Source organism: Calidris pugnax, unplaced genomic scaffold (genome assembly GCF_001431845.1).
Source record: "Calidris pugnax isolate Ruff unplaced genomic scaffold, ASM143184v1 scaffold27, whole genome shotgun sequence".
In the NCBI taxonomy this organism is placed as follows: Eukaryota; Metazoa; Chordata; class Aves; order Charadriiformes; family Scolopacidae; genus Calidris; species Calidris pugnax.
This window is the reverse complement of record NW_015090893.1, coordinates 18,708,397-18,716,173: the sequence shown is the minus strand read 5'-3', so window position 1 is coordinate 18,716,173 and position 7,777 is coordinate 18,708,397. Positions and strand designations below refer to the sequence as shown.

Here is a 7,777-nt window from a genome sequence, read left to right as displayed (position 1 = left end):
CACAGCCAGCCCCCCCGGCCTGCAGAGCTGCCCCCCGCGCCCCCCACAGCCCCCCACCCAGCACCCAAGAGGAGCTGTGATTTTCTGGGTGAATTGCCAGGATGCCAGCGAAGGGGAGAGACAGAGATTGCTTTGTGCCGGCTCCAAGTGCCTCCGTTCCAGGAGAAGGGCTCGTAACCGACCTTGCTTTGTGCGGCCGGCCCCGGCTGACACTATTTGCACAAGTGGCTGAGCTGACAAAGACAAAACCAGGAATTCCTGGAGATTTTGGGCAGTGAGGTATCTCCTGGAGCAGCCCCCAGACACTGAAGCCCCAGTTTTGTTTTCCTCCCCGGGGTTCAGATGGGAAAATCCGAATGGCACGATGAGCAGAGGGGATGCCCCTGAAGGAGCTGCTGCCTCGGGGTCCCTGGGCTGCCCTCCCTCCCCCCGCACACCCCGAGAGGGGGAAAAAACCTTCTTAAGGCAGCAAAGTGCAAGAAGGAAGATGAACCACTGACACGGAGAGAGAGATGGGTCCTTCAAGCCCAGTGACCACCGGGGGTCCAGCCCCCCCAGCACCCAGCCCCGCAGGACCCCGTGTTATGCCAAAACGAGGAGAGGAAAGTCTGTTTCCGTTGTCAAACATGTGGGAAATAGAATTAAAACCGGTATGAATGTGGCAGGACGGGCGATCAGCTCCCCAGACGCAGCAAATTGCATTTTCGAGGTGGTTGCTGCCCAGTCCCACCGGGCTGGCACCTGCTGCATCCCGTGGGGCCGGGCTGGGTGCCAGGGTGTTGTGGGGAGAAGCCCATGGGGCACAGCCCCAGGGTGCCCCCCGGGGAAGGTCCTCAGGTGGCTCTGGAAGCGTCTGTGGGGTGGGGAGCCCTTCCCGAGGCAGGGGGGGTTCGGGGGAGATGCTGGTGGGTGGTGGGGGATTGCAGGGACATGTCCGGAGAAGGCAGCTCTTCCCAGGGGTGGTGTTTTCCCCAGAGCTGCAGCTCTGGGACTCCCCCCCCATGTCACACCCAGCAGAGGGACAGTGCAGGAACCCCCGGGACAGCTCTGGTGACACATGCTCTGATGGGGACACACACCGATGGGACTTTTCCACCTTCCCTTCAGAGCCTCCAAGGCCGGGGACAGACGCCGCTGGGGCCAGCAGAGCGGTTTTCCAGGCGGGAGGAAAGCTGCCTTGGCTGGGCTGCCAGGGGAGGGGGGGCAGCCACCAACACCATGGGAACCACAGAACAATCAGAGGAAAGAGGAAAGTGATGATAACGAGCAGATATGGGCTACAGGCCTTATACCTCGGGGAGGGGGGAGTTGGTAAACAAAAGAAGCTTGGAAAAGTGCAGAAGCGGCGGGTGCTGAGCTGCTTCCCTGCCCCTGGAATTCCCGGGGTGTCAGCAGCTCCCAAAGGTGGAAAGGGGGGAGAGAGTTGGGCAACCGGAGCCTGGAGGAGCCTCCCGGGCTCTTTGTGTTAACGTTGGGCAAGTTTTGGGAGACCAGGAGGAGTGAAAAGCACCCGTGATGGTGGGAACGGGCGACGGCAGCCGATTGATGCTGGGCTCCGTGGAGCAGGAGCTGGAGGGGGGAAACAAGGTCGGGCAGCAGGGGGGCAGGAAAAATGGATTTTGTCAAGCTAATTTGATCTATTTTTAGATAAAGCTGTAATTAAGTCAGTACTTGATAACAGCAGTACTTTCAAGGTAAAAGGGCTTCTGTTATGGATCTGATTTGTAACAAATGCACCATGGCACATATTAAATGAATCAGAAAATGTCTGCTGGCCCCGAAACGCAATTACAGGAGAAGATTCCTCATTTGGTTAGTGTATCCAGGAGAGACCTTTGGGAATCGGCTCTTGACTTTAAACTAGTGCTGAGCACAAGTAAACAACATTCGTTTCAATATATAAGGTCACCCGTGAAGAAACAAAGGATGGGAGTCATTCTTCAGGAGGGGGTGCTCCCTCCTGGGAAACGGTGGCTGGAAAAGACCAAAGGGATCCTGGCGGAGGCGCCGGGGCTGGGAGCAGAGCAAAGGAGCACGGAAAAGACAAACAGAATTACTCGACCGGGCGCCTGGCGGGGAGGCTGAGAGGGTTTGACAGAAATCAGGGTGAACGGGATGGGCTTAATGAGAAACAGTCTTCCTGCCTATCTTCAATTCCTTCCTAATTGCCTCCGCCACGACCTGAGAGAGAGAGAGGCCTGACCCACCTGCGGGTGCCGCAGGCAGCGAACCCCAGCCCGCAGCGGCTTTCAGGAGCCAGCAGAGGTAGCCTGGGCCCTGTGGCCCCCGGAGATGGGTGCTCTGCCAGATGTGCACCCTGCCAGCCCTGCACGCTGCCGCCTGGGCTGTAGCGGCCACCCAGATGTGCTCCAGCTGTGGATGCTGCAGCTGCGAGCACCATCACCTGCATGGGCCTCGGATGCCCCGTGGAAGCCAGCTGTGATGTGGCCCCCCCAGCTGTGCCCTGGCCCCAGCTGTGATCCCCCTGCTCCAGCTGTGCCCCACCTGTGCTCCCCAGCGGTGCTTGCTTCCCTCTTCGGTGCCACAGCCCCCCCATTTTCCCTCTCCCACCTGTGCCGCATCCCCCAGCGGTGCCCCCATCCAGCTGTGCCCGGCTGTGCCCCCCCGCATCCAGCTGTGCCCCCATCCAGCTGTGCCCGGCTGTGCCCCCCCGCATCCAGCTGTGCCCCCCCATCCAGCTGTGCCCGGCTGTGCCCCTCCCCATCCAGCTGTGCCTCCCCCCCGCATCCAGCTGTGCCCGCGCCGCGGCCCCCTAGCGCCCCCTGGCGGCCCCGCCGGCCCCCGCCCGCAGGGTTCCCTCTGCTCCATCATCACCCCCTCCCTCCCTCCCTCCTCCGCTAAAATCTCTGCTGCGCTTGTAAAGTAAATGTTTTCTCCTCCAGCCCAGGCACAGACATCGGCCCAGAGGGGACAGGTGGCCGCTCAGGAGCTTTGGGTGGCAGGCTGTTGTTGTCATAACGCTCTGGTTTGCAGAGAGTGAGAAAGAAAAGCTTTTGCCCGGGAGGTGTTGGGCCAGTGAGAGCTTCTGTCCTACCCCCTGGGAGAACAGGGCATTTCATGGGCGCCAGAGAGATTCCTTATTTCACAGAAAAGTGATTAATCACAGCATCTTCTAGGTTGGAAGGGATCTTCAAGATCATCTTGTTCAACCGTCAACCTAATTTTGAGAAAAAAATAAACACCCACACAACAAACAAAACGCAACACCATCACTAAACCAGACCTCCCAGCACTACATCAACCCGTCTTGTGAACACCTCCAGGGATGGTGCCTCAACCCCCTCCCTGGGCAGCCCATTCCAAGGGCTGAGAACCCTTTCAGTGAAAAAATTTTTCCTAATATCCAGCCTGAACCTCCCCTGGTGCAACTTGAGGCCATTTCCTCTTGTCCTGTCACCTGTGACTTGGGAAAAGAGACCGACCACCGCCTCTCTACGCCCTCCTTTCAGGGAGTTGGAGAGAGCGAGAAGGTCTCCCCTCAGCCTCCTTTTCTCCAGTCTCCCCAGCTCCCTCAGCTCCCATTTTAGTTCCTGCAAAGACCCAAATTAGGCAACTAAATACGCTGTGACAGCATCCACTCCTCCTGCCACCCACCTGAAAGGGAGTGGGGAGGGACTCTGGATGAGGGAGGGGAGCCCTAGGAGGAGGGGGAAGGGTTTGACCCTGCAAGAGGGGAGATGGAGCTGAGCTGTGGGGAAGAACTTGTTTGGTGTGAGGGTGGTGAGAGCCTGGCCCAGGTTGGCCAGAGAAGCTGTGGCTGCCCCATCCCTGGAGGGGTTCAAGGGCAGGTTGGAGGGGGCTTGGAGCAACCTGGTGTGGTGGGAGGTGTCCCTGCCCAGGGCAGGGGGTGGCACTGGGGGGGCTTTAAGGTCCCTTCCAACCCAAACCATTCTGTGACTTTATGACTCTGTGTCCCCAAGGACCTGTCTCCAGAGGAGGTCCTGGGGCAGGGATGGACACGCTGTGGTGCAGGCTCTGGTCTCCCACACGTGGTGTGAGGGGACCCCTGGCAGCCCCCTCCCTGGGGGTCGCTCGTAGCCAACACCCAGGGGGGACAATTAGTGGTTTGTGGGGTCGGGCCCCACACCAGTTTATGCCAAGGCTGCTGCAAACTGAGAGCATTTTTTAAAAATTTATCTCCCTTCAGCTTCCTGACAGGCTGTTTCTGGGGGGGGACGGGCAGAAGGAGGGCAAACGGGTGCTGGGGAGGGTTTGACTCCGCAGCTGAGCCCAGTCCTGGGGGGCACAGGGTGCCCATGGGACGGGGCAGGGGGCAGCCGGGCACAGCGCAGCCCGTTTGCCATCATCCTCCCACTGCACAGGAACATTCCAGGGAATTCTCAGCGAGAGAGGGGAAGGGCTGGGAAGCAGGGACGGGAGGGCAGCAGGGCTGAACCCCCTCCTCGGGGCGGGCAGGCAGAGGTCCTGGGAGGCCCCCGGGCGATGAGGGAGGCAGGCTGGCTTAGATCCTTGTCTTTCACCTGGGCTGGAGTCCAGCCCCAAAATAGCAGTCCAAAAACAAGATCACATGAGAGGAAAAAAATAGCCAGGCGAAGGATTATCCATACTTCCTTGTCCTATGTGGGCGCCGAGCGGCGGTGGCCGCGCTGCCAGTCGTGGTGCCACCTCCGTCCCCCTGCACCGCGGCGCCCGCGGCCGATGCCAGCTTCTTCCTGGGATCCATCACAGCCCCGATGCCCGTACCCGTCTGAGGAACGCTGCCCGTGAGTGGGGACAGGGCACGGGGGGGTGGGTGCATCGCTGCGGGGGCTGCATGCCCCGGGGGAGCGGGGAGAGGGGCTGGGTGACCCCTGCCCACCCGGGGCAGGTTGGCAGTGGTCCCTCCTGGCTGTCCCCATGGCACTGCTGCTGTCACCACCGCCTGGTCCCCTGCACCCCAACCCGGCAGGTGAGTGCCTCCTCCAGCATCCCCCGGTGTGTCCCCCCCGGCACAGCATCAGCCCCGCGGGGGCTTCGCAGCCCCTTCCCGAGTGTTTGGTGGCACATTCCCAGTTAACTCCTGGCCGAGTTTGCAGGCTGGGTGTGTGTGTGTCTCCGGGGGAGCAACTGGGGTTTCCTTTTCCTCTCAGAGGCTGGGAGCTGGCAGGGCAGCAGGAGCGGGGGGTGGATTTTCCCCCCCAGTGCCATTCCCAGCCTGTACTGGGCTGAGCAGCGCTTGCTGGGCCGTCCCTGCAGCCCAGCTCCCAGGAGAGGGATGAAACCAAACTCTGGGAGGGGGGGTCTCGGGGGTCTCACTTTAACCCAGACTGGCAGAAAGTTGTGTGTGCGTCGTAAATCCTCTCTGTGGCGTGATGGGGGTGCGGGGGGGAGAGGGGCTGCTGGGGAGGGGGCAGTGGGGCTGAGCTGCCCAGGGGGGTGCTGCTGGCACAGGGGTGGGTGTCAGGGGAAGCGGGGGAGGCACCTACCCCTTCCTCAGGGCAGAAGGCAGCTCGATGGTTAATTATTCACTCTGCTTCCAAACAACCTCAAGAGGTATCCATTATTGATGGGCCCCGGAGCTTCTGGGGCAGGAGCAGGAGCCAAAAGCCTGGGAAATAACACGGGATCGGCTGCAGCGGGGGCTCCCCGGGCAGGAGGAGGCAGAGCTGGCTGGGGGGGGACAGGGGTCCCCATCCCCCTTCCCGAAGGCTCTCCGTGTGGGTCCCACTGCGGGACCGTTGGCATCTGGGCTTTGGCCAAAGCAGGGACCTTGTGTTTGTGACCAGGGCAGGAGCCTGTGGCTGCAGCCAGTGTTTGCTCTGTGCTGGCTCCGGGACGGGCAGAAAGGACACGACGATAAATTTGGCAGGACAACAGCAGCCAGGCCCCCCCCAGCCTCAGAGCTGCCGATGCCAACCACAACAGGGGGGTCAGGGGAGGCAGGGAAACAGCAGGGAGGGCTGGGGGTACGGTCACCCCACAGCTCTGAAACAGGGGGGATGTTCCCTTGAGTGAGAAAATGGAGCAGCGGTTCCTAATGTTCCTCCCATCCAAATAACCCCAATGCCTCTCATCCAGGACAACCTGAGCCAAAGCCAGGGCCAGTCTTTTTGTTGTTGACACACAGAAATGTTTGGCTATACCATTGGCCATACCATTGGCTATACCATTGGCTATACCATTCTTACTTTTTGTTACTATTTTCAACACGTGGCTGGAAGGGCAGGAGGGAACCTCGTGCGTTGAACCTTGTTCAAACGGAAAAAAATAGGGACTATTGATACGGTAGGAAAGGGCAGAGTCCACCTGTGCTGTTGGCTGCACCGGGACCCGTCCCCACTAGAATATGTTTTTGTCAAAACATCTGGGCTCAGAGCGCTTTCGGTCGGGGCTGCCCGTCCAAAGGCAGGGGCTGAGAGCTCTCCTGGGCCAGCCTGAGATACCGCGGCCCAAACGCCACATCAAAGCAGCCGTGGAGCCCAGCCAAGCTGTGAGGTCATCTCAGTTACTGCGTTAACGCTGCAGCCGGCCTGACACACAGCCCCTGCACACTCTGGAGCCTGCACCCCGTGAGCCCACCACCAGCACCCCGTGAGCCCACCACCAGCACCCACGAACCCACCACCAGCACCCACGAACCCACCACCGGCACCCACCATCCAAATAACCCCAATGCCTCTCATCCAGGACAACCTGAGCCAAAGCCAGGGCCAGTCTTTTTGTTGTTGACACACAGAAATGTTTGGCTATACCATTGGCCATACCATTGGCTATACCATTGGCTATACCATTCTTACTTTTTGTTACTATTTTCAACACGTGGCTGGAAGGGCAGGAGGGAACCTCGTGCGTTGAACCTTGTTCAAACGGAAAAAAATAAGGACTATTGATACGGTAGGAAAGGGCAGAGTCCACCTGTGCTGTTGGCTGCACCGGGACCCGTCCCCACTAGAATATGTTTTTGTCAAAACATCTGGGCTCAGAGCGCTTTCGGTCGGGGCTGCCCGTCCAAAGGCAGGGGCTGAGAGCTCTCCTGGGCCAGCCTGAGATACCGCGGCCCAAACGCCACATCAAAGCAGCCGTGGAGCCCGGCCAAGCTGTGAGGTCATCTCAGTTACTGCGTTAACGCTGCAGCCGGCCTGACACACAGCCCCTGCACACTCTGGAGCCTGCACCCCGTGAGCCCACCACCAGCACCCCGTGAGCCCACCACCAGCACCCACGAACCCACCACCGGCACCCACGAACCCACCACCGGCACCCATGAACCCACCACCGGCACTCATGAAACCACCACCGGCACTCATGAACCCACCACCAACACCCATGAGCCCAACACCAACACCCATGAACCCACCACCAGCACCCACGAGCCCAACACCGGCACCCACGAGCCCCACCGCTGGCTCCTGGCATCGGCACCATCTCCATCGAGGTGGCCCCGTCCTTGGGGAGATGGAGCCGCATTTCCCAGGCTGACAGCGTTTGGTTTGAATGCCAAGCTCTCCCCATGCCCGGTGCCAGCGTTGGCACGGCCGTGCCCGGCAGAGCCCCTTTCCCCACGGGGAGGGCAGACCCCCCCGTCCCCGCTGCCCCCGGGAGCTGATGGGGGGCAGAGGATGTGGCTGAAATAACGAGAAATGCCGTGCAGCACAGGGATGGCACCGGGAAAAGCGAGCGGGGAAACGGCTTTTCCTGCGGCTCCCGGGTTTGTCTCTCCCTGGCCCCTTCCCCGGCGGGGGGGTCCCGTCGGCAGCTCCCCCCCCCCGGGGGCTGACCCGGCGGTGCAGGCAGAGCAGGCAGCTCCCGCAGCAGC

General features: G+C 60.7%; 1 protein-coding gene across 2 annotated transcripts in view; it reads left to right on the top strand.

The window, feature by feature from the left end:
- Nucleotides 1-4,577: 4,577 nt before the first annotated feature.
- FGF1 (fibroblast growth factor 1 (acidic)) overlaps nucleotides 4,578-7,777 on the top strand; it is a 27,772-nt gene continuing 24,572 nt past the window's right edge. The window contains exon 1 of one of the 2 annotated variants that reach the window (XM_014948195.1): nucleotides 4,578-4,745. The gene's annotated coding sequence lies outside the window, so the exon portion shown is untranslated. The remainder of the gene's footprint in view (nucleotides 4,746-7,777) is intronic. The other variant, XM_014948194.1, reaches the window with a different exon arrangement.